This window comes from Pinus tabuliformis, chromosome Q, assembly GCF_031772625.1.
Source record: "Pinus tabuliformis cultivar Carrire ecotype Pingquan chromosome Q, CPIR1, whole genome shotgun sequence".
Taxonomy (NCBI): domain Eukaryota; kingdom Viridiplantae; phylum Streptophyta; class Pinopsida; order Pinales; family Pinaceae; genus Pinus; species Pinus tabuliformis.
Window position 1 is genome coordinate 2,532,728 of NC_142296.1, and position 19,600 is coordinate 2,552,327.

Here is a 19,600-nt window from a genome sequence, read left to right on the forward strand (position 1 = left end):
ACATTAGTGATTATGCTGAGAGGTGCATTTTTTATTTTATTTTATTTATTTATTCATTTGCAATTAGACTAAGCCTACGTCGGGGCCAACCTGCTAATTAGAAGAAAGAAGAATGATTAACCCATTGTGGGATGTTTATCACCATGATTGTGCAAATCTTGGTCAAGTTGCGAAAGACACATTTTATAACCCAGTATGGTAAAGAAGTGTAATTCCTTTTGTGCTCAACCTAGTGTTTGGCATGTGTCCCTTTAAAAATAAAAATAAAATATTCACTAAATAAAAAAAAAAATATCGGACTAATTCTTACATTACTAGAATTGGTTTTTAGATTCGGATTGGGTTCTTGGAGATTGTTGAGATATTTTCTCAACCACAATCTCCTAATTTAGAATTAGTTGGATTTGGTTCCAACTTATGTATCATATTTTTAATTGAATGAGTAAATAGTTTTTGGTGTGAAATCATTTTTTGTGTCATGCCACCAAAGCTAGTTCAGTGTTCACTCTCTCAAGAGATTGCTTGTGATCATGCCAATTCTACAAGTTCAAATGATTGTACATAGATCAGCATAGCATGTAAGATCATATTAGTTTAGTGTGTGAGATTTAGGTGTGCCCATATATTTCTCTATAGTTGAAGAAGGAATTGTTGTCATATCGTGAGCTGCATGAAGATGAAGACAATGTCGTAAGGAGCTTAATAGTAATGGCAGGATCAATGCATTGTTCATGATGCAATTACAAAGTGTAAGGGGCAAGCCCATGGAATATGGGCACCATGAATAATGCATTACGTGATGATGATTTGAGACTATGAAGTGAAATTTAGGAGTTGTTATTACAACATAGCCAAATAGCTTTGTCAATTGGTTGACAATCATAATTGCAAGTTCTATTTTTTGTGATAGTCTACTTCTTATCTACTAATATAAACCAATTGATATACAAACATGCTAGAATTTGTGGACTTATACATATTTATTATCATGGAAGTTTTTGTCACTGGAATGATCTTCTTTGTTTTGTTTGTGGTCGATTTCCATTGGCACAAAGTTATATTTATGGCATGCATATGAATAACATACGGTGAGAAAATTGGGTTTTTCCATGGAAAGACCATCACTAGTGTTAGTGTGCAATTCGCAACCTCCCCTTGGTGCTTTTGGGTCTGGCCTTCGGGGCCCTGCCAGCCATAGCGGATCCGCAATAGCATCCTGTCACCCGCTCCTTCAAGGATATGGTCTCTGGTTGGTCGGTAGACCAGGCTTCATTTTTCACAAAGTTTGCCTCCAACTTTTCCTTCTGTACGCCACCAGGAGGAAGCTCTGATAAAGAAGAAACTACTCATCCACAGAAAAATGAGCTGCCAAAAAGGAACGAAGACACAGTGAAAAGGTTAACCAATGATACTTGGGCAGACAAGGGCAAGGCCACAGACTTGCCCTTCCCTGCTAACGTCAATCCTTCACAATCTCAGGAGCAGCCGTAGGATCATGGGAAAAGACTAAGAATAATTGTAACCCCAAAGCCAAGAAAATCCCAAAATTAGAAATCCAGGACCTCGGGGTAGTTGAATATAGAGAATACATGCACGAACACGAAGTTATATGCAATTTCATGGGAATATGGCCAACTGAAAAAGCCATGAATTGGTGGATTCAGAGAAAATGGACACCCAAAGGGGAGATCAAACTTCAGTTGGGCTCCAAAGGATTTTTCATAGTCATCTTTGACCTCCTAGAAGATAGAGACGGAATTTTTGAAGGAGGACCCTATTTCTACAATTTAGCAGGTTTATACATGAGATTCCGGAGGGAGAAATTCACATCGAAAAAAAGAGGATTTTACTAGGGTTTCAGTTTGGGTATGCCTCTACTCCTTACCAACTGATTATTGGGCTCCTTTAGTCTTAAAAGGAATAGGAGACCAGTTGGGGTAGTACATCAAAATGTATGAAGGCACCAGAATGGGTCATTATGTTTCCTATGCCTGAATCTGTGTATATATAGATGTCTCTAGTGCCTTGCTAGAAGTAATCAAATTTATCTTTAGGGATGAAGTCTGGCTGCAAAGTATAGACTATGAGCATATTCCCTTCCGATGCAGAAAGTTTCATGAGCATGGGCAGCTTTTCTGAGACTATCCCATGAATAAAACCCCTCGAACGCAAGAGCAAGCAAATAAACAAAATTATAGTGAAGGATTCACAAAATTCATCTCCAGGAACAAGAATAACAGGAAAAAAGCTATCCCCAAGAAGAACCTATATAAAGGAGCAAGCAAGAATTAGTTCAAGGTATTGAATAATACCCAAGAGAAAATGGATCCTAACGAATTGATAGCAGATGAAGCAGGAGGGGAAGAAATGAACCCAGTAGACAGCGAACATGATGAAAGGGATACAGGTAATACCAACAGAGGAAAGGAGCAAGTGCGAGAGGATACAGAAATGCAGCAAGTAGAAACAAAGGAAACACAAGAGGAAAACACAATAAAGGAAGCTCAGTAGGGGGTATACCTTGCAACAATTGCAGAGGAATGGAAACAAAAAGGAATAAATGCCATATCAGAACAATAGTTACAAAAAATCAAAGGAGATTATCTCCTCCAGGAAGAATTAAAACTCAAAGCTCACTATCCAATACAAAAAATAACGGTTTCAAAAGGAATATTAGCCAATATTTCAGTAGAAGGACTCAACCTCAAAGGCTCAAGTAGAAAGCGAGGACAAAAGACCACTAGTCAAATCCTTCAAGAACTGGGTGCCAAGCTAATCAATGAATGAAAGGTAAAGGATCTGGCTCTATACCCATCTCCATGTCAATGAATTGCATCTCTTGGAATATTAGGGGAATTAATAGTCCTAGGAAGAAACGCATCTTAAAAAGCAGAATCATACCTGATCATCCTGACATCCTGCTAATTCAAGAAACTAAACTTGATTCGACTCACCCTCCCTTCCTTCTCAACTCATGCTTCAAGAATTACAACTCCTTGGCTAATACAGCTAGAGGTACGGTGGGGGGCATAGTGACATTTTGGAAAAACTTTAAATTCGACCTTATTTCCTCTCTAGCCACTCACCATTCCATAACAATGATCCTGAGAATCATAGGCACCAACGAGACCATTTTCATAACTAATATTTATGCCCCGCACAAGGTGACAGACCGTATCAAAATGCTCCAAATCATATCCAATCTCCTTGACCCTTTGCACCACCCTCTCAAAATCATAGCTGGTGATTTTAATATGATAACTAACTTATCTGAAAAGAAAGGAGGAATCTAAAAGTTAGATAAGGACTCTGAGGCTTTCCTCACCACCATTGAAAACCTCAACCTCATTGACATTCCCACTAGCAATGGCTTATTCACCTGGAATAACAGAAGAGGAGGAGATCGTCAAATAGCCTCTCGTTTAGACCGCTTCCTTCTATCCGAGGCAACTTATCGTACCACTTGGGAAATGGAGGCGAGAATCCTTCTGCAAGTAGGCTCTCATCACTGGCCTATCTCTCTGAAGATTAAAATTTCCATTGGTCCGAAAAATAAGCCTTTTAGATTCGAGTCCTTCTGGTTGGATCACCAGGATTTCATGGAAAAAATGAAACAATGGTGGACTTACTCTCCCATCAGAACTAGAAACAAAATGTATACTTTCCAACGGAAGTTAAAACACATCAAAGAGGAAATAAAAAAATGGAACAAAGAAACATTTTCCAACATCATCACGGATAAAAAAACTTGGAACAATAATTGTAACTTCTCCAACAAAATATAATTGAAGAAGGGCTAACGGAGAACAGTAAGAAAGAGGAACAATGACTACAACAAAGCTCAGATGAAAGAGCCATTCAAGAAGAAAAGTTGTGGCAACAAAAATCTAGAATAAATTAGCTAAAATGTGGGGAAAGGAACACTACCTTTTCCATAAAAAAATGATACAGCACAAGAGGAACAATAGAATTCTGGCTCTAAAGAATCAAGAGGGTCATCTCATTCACTCTCAAGAGGAGTTGGAAACAGAGCTCAACCACTATTTCAGCTCTCTTCTCAAATATCCAAGGAATGATCAGGATTAGGACATTAAAAATATCCCCAAAAATACTCACAGAGGACCATAACAAAATTCTCCTATGGAAATTCTCTCTACACGAAGTGGAAGATGTGGTCATGGGAATGCCCAATGGCAAAGCTCTAAGTCCGGATGGGTTCACCATTGAATTCAAAAGTTTGTCCTTAAAGCCCTTAACTCTACTTTCTTGACTCTAATACCCAAGGGTATCTCTGCGGATTCCCTGAACAAATTTAGGCCCATAGCCCTCTGCAATGTCATATACAAAATACTCTCCAAAGTTCTTGCCAGTCGAATTAAAGTCATCCTCCCTCTCCTCATCTCCCACCAACAGTTTGGCTATGTGGAAGGAAGACAAATCATGGATAGTATCATCCTCTCCCATGAGCTTATTCATTCTCTTAGATCCCAAAAAAATCCTGGTATGATGATTCAACTAGACATGTCAAAAGCCTTTGACAAAATTAGTTGGAACTATATGAGATAGGTCTTGGATGCGTTTGGGTTCCACAAAGAAAGCATCAAGTGGATCATGGCTATGGTGTCGGGAGATGTCTTCTCCATCCTCTTGAATGGATCACCTTCGCAACCCTTCAACCTTTCAAGGGGTATCAGGAAAGGGGATCCATTCTCTCCCTTCCTCTTTGTTATAATAGCGGAAGGGCTAAGTCTCTCTATCTCTGCTACCCTGCATGAAAATAATCTCTCTGGTCTCTAGCCCCATGTCGCGGTCCCTCCTACAACTCACCAGCAACTTGTGGATGATACCCTTCTCATGGGCCTTCCATCTATCAAAGAGGCCACCTCTTTCATGTCCATCTTGATGGACTTCTTTGCCGCTCTTGGTTCCTCCATCAACCCCCTGAAATCCAAATTGTTCTTCTTTAACACTTCGCTGCCCATCTATAGGAACATCACCAGACTCCTGGTTATTCTCATTAGTACTCTCCCCTCCACTTACCTTGGTGTTCCCCTTACAGATAGGCCTCTCTCCCGAGCCACTTGGGAGAACCTAATTAATAAAATGGAGAAAATAATTTCCAACTAGACCTTCAGATCTCTCAATTTTGTTGGTCATCTTATCCTGGTTAAATATGTCCTACAGGCCATCCCGCTTTACTTGTACTCAGCTCTAGAAGCCCCAAAAGTGATTTCAAACAAAATTAAAAACCTTCAGAGGAACTTCTTATGGAGAGGTGCAAAGGTCAAATAGAAATGGGCTTTGGTAGAATGGGAAAAAATATGCAAGCCCAAAAAAGACGATGACCTCGGGCTTAGAGACATAGACCTCCTAGGAAAGGCCTTGGGAGCCAAAAAGTTATTGAGATGGATTGCAAACCCCAACTCCCCTTGGGGAACATTTGGAAAGAAAAGTACACCCTCTCCTTAACGCAAGAGAAAATCATCAGGCTCAATGGAAACATCAAAGGTTCAGTCATTTGGAATCAAGCTTGGGAGAACAGGGACATCATTCAAAGACATAGTTTCTAGGAAATAGGCAGTGGGAAAAAGGCTCTTTTTTGGGAGGATGTCTGGAAACAAAGGTCAGAACTTGATCAAGATCATTATCACGAAATCAGCTCTGAAATAAAAAACAGAGGGAAGATCAAAGTCAACCAGTACTGGGGAAAAATTGAAGAAAATGACAAACAGAGAAATTGGTTTAAACAAGAGGAATGGACTCACCATATGAACCCCCAGACCTGGTCGGAACTCTCTTCAGAATTACAAAAAATACAAATCCTCCTTGACTTTGTTGAGGATAAACTCAGATGGTGGAAATACTCAGTTGGACACTTCATATTAAGATAAGCCTACATATACATAGCAAATCACGATCAACTCCAACTAGATTCAAAGTGGAATGCGATTTGGGACAGGAAGCATTGCCTAAAAATTTCAATCTTTCTATGGTTATTCATGCACATAAAAGTTTTAACGTGGGACAATCTAAGAAGAAAAGGCTTTATTGGCCCTTCGAGATGCCCCCTCTACCAACAAGAAGAAGAAAACCCCAATCATTTGTTAAATGTATCCCCTTTCACATCCAATTTATGGAATTGGATTTGATCTTTAAAAGCTCTGATAAGGACCCCTCTTCTATTCAAAGTACAATCGTGAAATGGAGAACAGTCTTCTCCCCAAATCCTCTGGCTAACCACGCATGGAATTTAATTCCTGGTTTGATCTGATGGGCTTTATGGAAGGAACGCAACACAAGAATCTTCAGTGGCCTCTCCATCCAGGAGGAATTCATTATCTCAAAGATCAAAAGCGTGCTCTGAGAAATAGTGACCTCTCTACCCACTCAGACTATCAAAGGCCCTCCCACCGTCTTCAAAGTGAGAATTCTCTCAATGTTGGATCTCCTTCAAATCAAGGTCCGCGAAGTCACTCCTCTCCCCAGACATGAAAATAAAAATAACACTTAGCGGTCGCCAGAGCAGGGGACCTTCAAGCTCAACTACGATGGCGCAACTAAAGGGAATTCAGGCCCAGACGGTTTTGGAGGAGTCTTTAGAAACTCTAAAGGAGAGATAATCTAGATTTATGAGGCAATATAGGTTCAGCCAGAAACAATGTTGCAGAACTTCACGCCCTAGAACATGGCATCACCATAGTGCATGACCTAAACCTCAGTCCTCTGATAGTTGAAGGAGATTCCACACTGGCCACCCAAATCGGAAAAAAACTTCAGCAGAGTATCGAGGTGGACAATATCTCGAAAAAATGTTGCCTAAACAAAATAATACAATGGATCAAGTAGGGAATTGACAGCATGGCAGGCCTCCGCTTTCAAGCAATCATAAGGAAGGGAAATAAACTCGCGGATAGACTAGCAAGTGAGAGTACAGCTGGTACCCTATGCCTGAAGTCCTGAGCATGGCAATAATTGGAGGAAGGGGAACTCCGTCAGGAATGCGCATCAATCAATGATGAAGATAACTACTCTACCGAACAATAATTGTTTATGTACCTTTCATCATTTCAAGGTTGATCCTCTGCTTAGTTGGAAGGACAGGTAGATGACACTTGAGTATGGACTCATTCTTGGCTCGCCTGATTCTAGAGCTCGTGATGCCACCTCCCCTCTCCCTTGTGTGACTGCCACCTCTCAGTCACATACTCTCTGCTCTGTCATTCCTCCACTGCCCCTCATTAGATCTTCGCATGCTTCCCCTTCCCACATCCTCTCCCTCGTTCTGGCCTCCCTCCTTCTCCCGGCTTTTATAAATTGACCCCTCCCCCTTCTCCCCCTCATTCTTCTCTCTACCTTTTCCCCTCTCATTTGGTCCCTCACTCTCTGTTTCCCCCCACTCTCCTATCCTTCTTCTTCTCTCATGGCCTCGAGCAATTGCTCCACCCCTCATTCAATTCGAGGAGGTGCACGCAATCGTGCAGCCTCCCGTTGATAGTCCCTGGGCCCGGCCCCTACCACTCGCGCAGAGACATCTGCTAGGCACACAGGTCTATGCTACGCGGTGGAGGTTAATCCAGAACTCAGCAACGAATTTCAAATTTAGAAGCCCAAGCAAATGTTCTCCATAGAGAGGTCACCACTAAGGATGTTGACGTCAAATTTTCTTGGATTTCGAACCCTTCTTTCACCTGGTCACCTGAAAACCTCTACACGCATACTATCAAAACATGGTGGAAAATTAAGACGGTAATTGGGTTTTCAATTCAGGAACAAGAGTAGCGCACCAAGGCTCTGGAAACAAAGATTGATCGGCTCACTGATAATTTTGTAATGTATGTAGAAGTCATCCACCACTGCAGATTCATCACTCAGGATGCTCCGAATTATACTATCATCAAGAAGAAGTTTACATCGAAGGTCCATTCAACTACTGAAGGTTCCCCGAGCATCAGGAAAGAGGATGTTGGGGCCTCCACAAGTTGATAGATCACCACTGCGCGGCAAGAGGGAAGCTCTCAGGAGACTCCCATTCATCTGGATGAGGATCGAGTCACCACTAACCAGGAGTGATGTCGTCGGTTTCCTTTCCTGTTTTCTTCCTTTTTTTATGTTCTTCTTCCTTCGTGAAAGGCTTTCTGTCGTGGAGGAAAACAAAATTTGCGTGGTCGGTTGCGATAAGGCTTTCTTCTCATTTCTCGACTTCTATACTCTCAATTTTGAAAATGTTGTAAAGAGAGCACCTCTCGGTTTCCACATTTGTACTCAGATCCCTCTTTTTTCATGGTCGTACTATAAAAAAGACAATGCTATGACCATCACTAGTATTTCGTTTGGGTCTTGTGTCGGGTTCTCTTTCCCACACAACTTGAATTTTGTAATCTGTTAGTTCACCAAGTAATATATTTTATCTTATTTACAAAAAAAACATATAGTGAGCGAATTGCATTAGGTTTTTGGTCTAATTTGTGCATTTCCATCAGTTTGGATTGTCCTTTAGGGCTCTTGGGAAACAAGCTAGTTGAACTCAATTGGTGAGACTACATAATAGTTGGGTGTGGTCAATTGTATAAAGGAATGAACCCAATACCTTTTGTTTGTGGAAGGAATGAACACTACCATATCCCGTTTTAAGAGCTTTTTCATTTGGAAGGAGAGGCTCTTCGTGCTCTCCAATGTCTAGAAGGACGTTTTCGTTCTCAATGATGGAAATGATAAAGTGGATTTGTTGCAGTTGTTCATATTCGACAAGCTCCACTTCATCACCTCACTCAAATCTCAATGGTGAGTGATCAACAGAAGCCAAAGTGTTCCCATGCGCCCTTTCTTTGTATATAATCTTGATCTAATTTTGCCATTTGTACACCCAATCACAAGTTGTTCATAGTGGTGTGGAGATATTGGTGGTGCCAATTCTAGTGGATTCAAAATACAACATGTGTCCCAAAATGTGGGCTTTCAATCGAATTGTGGAGAAGCATATTTTCCATCCCATTGATCTGGATAAGCATTTGCAATGTTTTCTTTCATTAAATTCTCGTCAAGGCCTTTATAGATATTTGGGGAGCCATCTTCCATGGCACTGGAAATCCCTCGGGGCGTGATTTCTTACCCATGTGATTAGATTTAGCTCAAAAAAAATTGGAGATTCTCAAGTAGAACGCACAGAAAATCGAATCTAAGCCAACGAAAAGAGCTTATATTTGGAGGAGAGCAATTGATTGGTTTTACTGCCATGGGATTTGTTCCCTTCTTTGTTAAGAATTTTGTTTTCTCACTTTTTAGCTTGGTTATGAAATATGAAGAACCAATCATATAGACTAGATTAACTTAATTTGAATTAGTTTTTCTCGATATTATTATGTGCCAAGAGAACATATAGATAATTTGATTATGTCTACAGTTTGTTATATGTTGATGGACCTTGTTGTTCTTTAGTGCTTCAATATCAACAGTTAGAAGTTATCTTTGTGTGTATGTAAGTTTGTGTATATCAAAAAGTGTTGAGCTGTATCATTAAATTTTGAATACACTTAGTATCTAGATCACTTACCTATATAACCGGAAGTATTTATTTCGATGCATACAGTTGGGATGCAAGTATGTCCATAGAGTGATTCAGTATCAAGACTATTTCTTGGGGTAGTTAAGAATTGCTAGTCTTACAAATACATCAACGATGGTCAGAAGCAGTTGTGTCTTAAATGGATCAAGTGGTAGCTCAAATTTGGTGGTTAAAGAAAGAGCGAAGTTTATGAGATTCGAGAATGGATAGAAGTAATAATGAAGATTAGTCTAGACAAAAAGATCAATGTGAAATATGTTATTGTGACTTCAATATTGTTCTTTGTAATGAAAGCTTTGGAATGTAAGCATTAAGGTAGGGTGTTAGGCTTAATGCTTACATTATTAGAATTAGTGTTGGGTGGGATTGGGTTGTTAGAGATTGTTGAGATATTCTCTTAACCATAATATCCTAATTTATAATTAGTTGGATCTAGTTCCAAGTATATGTATGTATCATACTTGTTATTAAATGAGTGAAAAAAAAAATTATGGTGTGAAATTAATTTTTATGTCAATATCAAATATAATAAAAAAACAAATATATATCACTCTGAGGGTTAGCTCAATTGAATGAGCCCATGTAGTTAAAGAACCTTTGTTATTAAGAGGTTAAGGGTAAAATATTCATGTTAACTAATATATTTCATATCAACTTCATATATATAGAGATAAAATTAAAGAAAAAAACAAATCTAAATTTAATATAATCAAATATTTCAATGTGCAAAGAAAAAAAATTAATTGAAAATATTTCAATGTCAACTATGTATATATTATATAAAGTGATTGAAGAAAGGAAAAAAATCTTATCATTAAAACCTTTCACTTAGAACAATTATTCTAAGTTTGTATATATTATGTAGAGTGATTGAAGAAAGAAAAAATCTTATGATTAAAACCAAAATTCACTTATGATAATTATTCTATGTCTTGGTCCTTTTTTTTGCCGGGATATATTTTGATCAACTTTGTTCAACATCCAACAAAAAATTGTTAGAAATATAAATTTAAGTTATGCAGTTTACAATCATAGTGTTTAGGAGTCGATTCCTTTTGTGCATTATAAAATATAATTTAAAAATGAAAAATTACAATTTCACCATTCTGTATTCCTAATATTTTGTTATTGTGTTGCTTAGAATAAAGAAGATATGTAATTTTCCCATGTTCAACATAGAGTATATATATATATATATATATATATATATATATATATATATATATATATATATATATATATATATATATATATATATATATATATAGATATATATATATATCACTTAAAATTTTAGAGGATCAAATTTTTCGAAATGCAAACATTTCTTCAAATTTTACATTTACACTTCAAAGAATTTGATTTTTTGAATACTTTATAAATTTGAAATTAAAATAAATCTATGCTAATTCTTAAAAAAATATAAAAAAGAAATACACAATTTAAACAGATAGAAATAAACCCACACTCACCAAAGTGCTTGGTACTTGGACAACATGATATTTAGACGAAAATATTAGATATTCAAATCCAAACAAAATTAGTGAAAATTTTCTCTAGAAAGCCATGTTTGACCTAGTACATGCTTGAAAGGGAAATTGGCAATTATTTTTTCGTTGATTCAATGGATACAGAACATATTTTTAAAGTATATGTAGAATTGGTTTGTTCATTTGGATTAGGTTGTTGGAGATTGTCGATATATTCTCTCAATCATAATCTCCTAATTTATAATTAGTTGGATCTAGTTCCAATCATGTGTGTGTGTAATATTTGTAATTGAATGAGTGAAAAATAATAATAATAATTGTGTGGAATTTAAAAAACAAAAAGTGGTGTGGAATTACTTTTTCTATCATGGTACGGGAGTTAGTTCAGCATCGACTCTCTCAAGAGAGTGGTTGTGATCATTCCAATTCTGCAAGTTTAAATCGTTGTACATAGATTACCATAGCATGTAAGATCAGATTAGTTTAGTGCATGAGATTTATGTGTGTCTGTGTATTGTTTCGTAGTTGCAGAAGGAATCATTATCTTATTGTGACCTACATGAAGATGAAGACAATGTTGTAGGGAGCTTAATAGAAATGACAGGATCAATGCATTTCTCACGATGCAATTACAAAGTGCAAGGGGAAAGCTCATGGAAGATGGGCACCATGACTTGTGCCTTACGAGATGATGATTTGAGACTATGATGTGACTTTCAAGAGTTGTTGTTATAGCATAGCCATTTAGCTCTATCAATTGATCGACAATCATAATTACAGGTTCCATTTGTTGTGCTAGTCAACTTCTTTTTTGCTAATATAAATCAATTGGTCTACAAACATGTTAGAATTTGTCGAAAAATACATATGTATTGTTACTGAAGATGTAGTTAATAGAATGGCATTCTCTATTTTGTTTATGGTTGATTTCCATTAGACTAGAGCTATATTTGTCACGCATAAGAATAACATCTGGTGAGCTAATTGCAATAGTCTTCTGGTCTTATTTGTTCATTTCATGTTAGTTTCGATTGTCCTTTAGGGCTCTCGAGAAACAAGCTAGTTGAATTCAATTGTTGAGACTACGTAATAGTTGGGCGTGGTAAATTTTTTAAAGGAATGAACCCAATACCTCTTTTTCATGGAAGGAATGAACACTACCATCTCCCGTTTCAAGATCTTTTTCATGGGGGAGGAGAAGCTCTTCATGCTCTCCAACGTCTAGTAGGATGTTTTTGTTCTCAACGATGAGAATCGAAAAGTGGATTTGTTGTTGTTTCTCTAGTTCGACAAGCTTCAATTCGTCACCTCTCTGAAATCTTTGTGGTGAGTGATCAATAGAAGCCTTAACAAAAAAGTGTTCATGTGTGCCCTTACTTTGATGTTGTTTAGTTCATTTCTATTTCCAATCACAAGTTGTTCATAATTGTGTGGGGAGATTGACAGTGCCAAGTCCAGTGGATTCAACATACAGCATGTGTCCCAAAGTGTGGACTCTCGATCACATTATGGAGAAACAAATTTTCTAGCCCATTGATCTAGAGAAGCTTTTGTAGTGTTTTCTCTCAATAAATTATTATCAAGGCCTTTACAGATATTTGGGAAACCATCCTCCATGGTATGGAAAACACCTTGAGGCTTGATTTCCTACCCATGTGATCAGATTTAGCCAGAGAAAATTTGGAGATTCTCAAGTAAAATGCACAGAGAATCAAACCTGAGCCAACGGAAAGAGCTTCTATTTGGAGGAGAGAAGTTGATTGGTTTTATTGTCTTTGGATTTGTTGCCTTCTTTGTTAAGAAGTTTTTTTTATCACTTTTTAGTTAAGGTTTTTTTGAAATATGAAGAACCAATCATATAGAACAGAGTAACATAATTTGAATTAGTTGTTCTCGATGTTCTTTGGTGTCAAGAGAATGTATCAGTAATTTGATTATGTCTACAGTGTATTATATGTTGATGGGCCTTGTTGTTCTTTGGTGCTTAAAGATCAATAATTATAGGTTACCTTTGTGTGTATGTAAGTTTGTGTATGTCAAAAAGGGTCAAATTGTATGACTGGATTCGGAATACACTTAGGACCTAGATTACATACCTATATAATTAAAATTATGTATTTCGATGCATACTGCTAGGATGTAAGTATGTCCATAGAGTGATTCGGTATCGAGACTATTTATCATAGTAGTTAAGAATCGTCGATCTTACAAATAAATCAACGATGGTCAGAAGTAGTTGTGTCTTAAATGAATCGAGTGGTAGCTCAAATTTGGTGGTTAAAGAAAGAGAGAAAGCTATGAGATTCGTGAATGGATGGAAGTGCTAATGAAGACAAATATAGACAAAAATATCAATGTGAAATATGTTAATGTGACTTCAATATTGTTCTTTGTAATGTAAGCATTAAGGTAGGGTGTTAGGATTAATGTTTACATTATTAGAAATGGTTTGTTGGTTTGGATTAGGTTGTTAGAGATTGTTGAGACATTCTCTCAACCATAATCTCTTAGTTTACAATTAGTTAGATCTAGTTCCAAGGATATATATGTATCATACTTGTAACCAAATGAGTGAAAACAATAGCTTACGGTGTGAAATTAATTTTTATTTCAATATCAAATATAATAAAAATATATATACATCACCATGAGGGCTAGCTTAATTGGTTGAGTCACTATAGTAAAAGCACCTTTGTTGTTGAGGGGCAAGGGTTCATTTCTCTCAACATTCTTGGGGTCAGGCTCTATCGTTGAGTCCACTGCCTTGTACAAATCACGGATGAACTACATAGGATATATATATATATATATATATATATATATATATATATATATATATATATATATATATATATTATTTGAATATTCATGTTAACTAATACATAAACAAATATTTCATTGTGAAAAGAAAAAAGTGATTTAAAATATTTCAATGTCAACTATGTAGTGATTGAAGAAAGAAAAATACTTATGATTAGAACCTTACCTTTCACTTAGAACAATTATTCTAAGTTTTGGTCTCTTTTTTTAGGTATATATTTTGGATAATTTTATTCAAAATCTAACAACAACAACAACAAAAATTTGTTAGAAATATAAATTTAAGTTTTGATGTTTACACAATGTGATTTTTAAAATTGGATTCCATTTGTGCATTAAAAACTATAAATTATAAATGAAAAATTGCTATTTCTCCATTGTGTAGTCTTAATATTTTGTTATTGTGTTTCTTACAATAAAAAAGATAGTAATTCTTCCATATATATATATATATATATATATATATATATATATATGTATATATATATATATATATATATATATATATATATATATATGTATATATATATATATATACATATATATCTATATATACATATATATGTATATATACATATATATGTATATATATATATATATATGTATATATATATATATACACATATATATATATATATATATATATACATATATATATATATATATATATATATATATATATATATAATCCATTAAAATGTTAAAAAGTGATGTTTGAATTAATGAAAAACATCCATTGGTCAACTCTACAACAGAGAGTCTGAACCAGGAGAGTCTGGCTCTACAGAACGCTCTGCATTGTCCATGTACATCACACATTAAATAGCACACACGGTTTTAGGAAAGTTAAAACCATACCCTAAGAAATAGAAACTAATTCCTATTGTGAGGTATCGTGAACCAATTCACTATTCTAGGATATTCTCCATTATCTCTAACACTCCCCCTTAATGGAGAAGGGGTTCACAAATATTCCTAACATCTCCCTAAACATTTCAAACTTAATTTTGACAAGAGGCTTAGTGAAAATGTCTGCAACATTATCACATGTATTACAATATACAAGATGGATTTTTTTTATTGCACTTTCTCCCTGACAAACTGGAATTGTGTATCAATGTGTTTAGTGTTCTTGTGAAACACGAGATTATTAACAAGTTCGATTGAACTCTGATTATCGCATTTGATTTTGCTTGAATCTTTCTGTTCTTCCCCAACATCCTGGAGAAGTCTCCACAACCAAATTGCCTCACATGTCCTTGTGCACATGGCTTGATACTTTGCTTCCACTGAAGACAAGGAAACTATGCTATGTTTCTTGTTGCTCCATGTAATTGTTGAACCTCAGAATTACCTTCCCCTTGACATTTGTTCTCACCTTTTTCTCTTGATTTCTCACAAGACTACAGGTCCAATCAATGATAAATGCTAGATTTTGTCTTAAGAAAGCATTAAAATGATCACCATATTATATTTTCATGTTCTTGCTATTTTAATAGATTTTTGCAAATTAGCTACAGAACGTAGCCTATTCTGCAACTAACTGTGGGTTCTGTAGCTACTCTCATGGTTTGGTAGGTTACAGGTGTCAAATGAAGAATTGGGCCACTTGGGCATCTCTAGAATCATCTCTACATGGATTCTATCCTACTCACTTGGTCCAAATCGACAGAAAATCATGCCTAAAGTCATGGTCAAAGATGGAGTCAAATACGTTATCTAGTAGCAGTAGGACTCTTGATATTTCGTAGTTAATTAGGAGTCTAACAATTCTGTTGAAGAGTTAATGCGGATTAAGCCACTTGTAGCTGATCAGAAGTTGAGGAGTTAATGCAGATCAGGCCACCTGTAGCTGTTCAAAAGTTTAACAGTCTCATTACAATTTGAATTAAGCCATTTGTAGCATGTCTTTCTATAAACAGTCATGATAGATTCGGATCAAGCCACCTGTAACAAGATTTTCTCTTAGACAGTTATGTTGTTTTTCTATAAATATCGGTTAAATGAGACCGAGAAGTAGTTAGAAGCTAGAAGGGATTACAGGCTTTTTGTTAAAAACTCTGTTCAGACTTCGTTTTGTTGATAATACAAACTCTATTTTGTCAATGATGGTTTAAAAGTGCATCTTTAATTAGTTGTCCTCTAGCCACATCAGTTGCAGAGGCTCCCTGCACTGAAGGAGGTTTTTCACTTGTTGTTTTCATTTTAATTTCTACTACTCTGTTTTTCTGCAAGTCCATTTTCTCTAGTTTTGTTTCATTTCAGTTTGTAACTAATAGTGTAAGGATAAAAATCACAACTGTGCAAGTCTTATTCTTCTGGGATATTGTATGAGAAATGACTGAATGAAAAATGAAGGAATGAGAATACACAGTTGCTTAACTACTTACTATTTCGATTACTCATTTTCTTAGCATAGAACTGTCAATGATCTGTATTAATAGATGTTCTCAAAACCATTTCGAAATAATGACAATTCTAACTTAATTGGTTGAATATCTAATTCATGCAGTGATTGAGCTTACTCAACATATTGTCAGTTTTACAATTTGTCATCTTTTCTTTTCTATTTTCAGGTCATTACTTAGTTGCATCACTTGACATTCCAAAAAATAATTTCAAGGAGATTGATTCTATCATGTTCCAAAATTGAATGGTTGAATGGCTAAATGAATGCAATTATTGAATTACCTTTTGCATCAGTATTAATTTTGGTTGTAAGAATTAGATCCATTGATTAGGACTAAATGGTAGATAAGATAGATGTTATGTTTCTCTTATTAGGTCCTAACTAGTTAAAAATGATTCTTGCTCCATTTTTAGGAGATTAGACTAACTTAGGAACCTATCCTTCCTTTAAAAAATCATTAGATCCATGTAAATCTCTCATAGGTTGTATATTCTTAGACATCAAAGAACAGAAACCCCTAAAACAAACATAAAAATACAAAACAATGAAGTAAGAGAAAAGTTAACTAAGCACATATAGTGCATCACACTTCATCAGTCTACAAACCTCGATTGATAATTCATGCAAGCAATTTAGGAAACTAAATTGACTAAACAGTAATCACCCCAGATCCAATGCTGAATGAATAGCCTGTTATGGATCTGCGGTCATCTACATTTCCAGCCCACTAATTGCATAAGCCAAATTTGGTCTAGTAGTGGTTAGGTAGATTAAGCTCCCAACCAGCTATTTGTAAAGTGTCACATCTGCCTCTTTAGAGCCATCCTCACTCTGAAGTTTAATGTTCTTTTGTAATGGTACTGTTGCAGCCTTACATTGATCCATTCTGAATCTTTCAAGTAGACCTTTGACGTACTTACCTGGGACAGAAAATTTTGTCCTGAATCTCTCTAGATCTCAAGCCAAACAGTATCTTAATTTACCAAGGTCTTTCATTTCAAACACATGTGACATTTGTTGCTTGATTTCTTTGATTAGAGCAATAGCATCACCTATAATAATTAAATCATCTACAAACAAAGAAATCAACAGTATGCGCCCTTGTTCATCTTTCATGGTATACAGATTAGGGTCGTTTTTACTTCTGTTGTAGCCAAGTTGCAGAAAAAATGAATCAATCTTTTCATACCAGGACCAGGGTGCTTGCTTTAGTCCACAAAGAGCTTTCTTTAATCTACATACTAAATGTTCTTTCCCTTTCTGGACAAACCCCTCAGGTTTCTCTAAATAAACCTCCTCTTTCAATTCTCCATTTAAAAATGCATACTTTATAGCTAGTGGGTAAATCATCCAATGTTTCTTAGTAGCTAAAGTAATCAACATTCTGATGGTATTTAGTTTAGCTACAGGGGCAAAGGTTTCTTCATAGTCAATGCCTTCTTTTTGTGAATATCCCTTTGCTACCAATCTAGCTTTTAATTTATCTATGGTTCCATCTGCATTAATCTTTGGTTTATACAACCATTTGCAACCTATGGTTTGTTTCCCTTTAGGAAGTTCAATGAGCTCCCAAGTGTTGTTCCTGATTATAGATTCATATTCATGTTCCATAGTTTTTTTCCATTCATCTGCTTCCTTATAACTAGAAGGTTCAATTACATTCATCATACTAGTTATGAAAGCATTTTCCCTATATCTTGCTCCTACCTGATCTCCTGAGTGGTGGGGTAGCTTCAAACCTTGTATGATCATCATTTTCTGGACTTGGCTTGATAGCTACATCATCTTCTTTTCCTTCATGTTGCTGCTATTGTTGTTGCTGCATCTGTTGTTGTTGCTTCTGCATCTACTGCTACTCATTTCCATCACCTGATTCATCACTTCCTTCTTCCACCAAGAACAGAATATCCCATTCCTCATTGCGCTTATCAGATTCTTCATGATCCTTCTCATGGAATATGACATCTCTACTAACGAAAATCTTGTGAGTAGAGGGATTAAATAATCTATAAGCTTTATATTGTGAACAATACCCTATAAAGATACATCTGATGGCTTTTGAATCTAGTTTTCTTTTGTCTTCCTTTGGAATATGGGCAAATGCTTTAGACCCAAACACTCTTAATTGTTTTACTACAGGCTTAAATCCATATAATTCTTCATAAGGAGTTTTAAACTCAGGACTCTTTATAGGACTCCTATTTTTTAAATAAATTGCAGTATTCAATGCTTCAGCCCAAAAACCATTCGAAAGATCCTTACCTTTCAACATGCTCCTAGCACATTCGACCAATGTTCTATTCTTTCTTTCCGTTACTCCATTCTGCTGAGGAGTATGGGGTACTATGAATTGTTGTAATATCCCATGGTCTTTACAATACTTGATAAGCTCATCCTTCCTGTATTCTCCCCCTTGATCGGAGTGAAGAATTTTTATATGCTTCCCTATTTGCTTTTCAATCATGTTTCTGAACTGCTTAAAGTATTCAAATGTGTGACTTTTCTTACTCAAAAAATATTCCCAAGAAAACTTTGTGTGGTGATCAATAAACAGTAAAAAAATACAATGCACCTCCTAATGACTTTGTTTGCATGGGTCCACAAAGATCTGAGTGCACTAATTCAAGTATGTCTCTCTGTTTCTTTTCTACTCAAATAGGGAATTCTTCTCTATGCATCTTTCCTAATGTACAAGCATCACAATCATTATGCACTTGTTTTAACATAGGAAGATCTCTTACCATTTCCTTTTTCTTAAGTAACAACAAATCATTGTAGTTGATATGACCAAATCTTTGATGCCACAGCTCTTCTGTAGTCAAACTTGTTGCTATCAAGGCTTGAATTGGTGCTGGTCTTACATCCAATCTGTACAGACCTCCTGTTTGAATTCCTATAGCAATAGTCTTCATGCCATATAACAGATCTTTAATATAATAGTTATATTTAAAAAATTCAACTTTGAGATCTTGATCTATAATCATGGATACAGAAATCAAGTTCTTTGTTACACTGGGCACATACATGACATTATGAATTTGCCTTACAATACCATTAGGTAAAATGACAGAGATTTTTCCACACCCTTTGATCTGATGACTTCTATCGTCACCTAGGTTGGTTTGTGCTCTGTCGTTGATTTCTTTAAAATCTTCGAACCATTGCTTGTTCCCTGTCATATGTGTTGATGCTCCCGAATCTACATACCAGATGTCTGCATCAACATTCTCATCAAAGTCTGCCATGAACAATCTGAAGTTCTTCTCATGATTATCATTTGCGAGATGACCTGCATGTCTTTTCTACTTCTGTTGTTTT

General features: G+C 36.0%; 1 pseudogene across 1 annotated transcript in view; it reads left to right on the forward strand.

Moving 5' to 3' along the window:
- Positions 1–2,322: 2,322 nt before the first annotated feature.
- Positions 2,323–19,600, forward strand: part of LOC149217972 ((-)-beta-pinene synthase 1, chloroplastic-like) — a 29,645-nt pseudogene continuing 12,367 nt past the window's right edge. Inside the window, exon 1 of the transcript XR_016249122.1 lies at positions 2,323–2,407. The product of XR_016249122.1 is annotated as a (-)-beta-pinene synthase 1, chloroplastic-like (transcript). The remainder of the gene's footprint in view (positions 2,408–19,600) is intronic.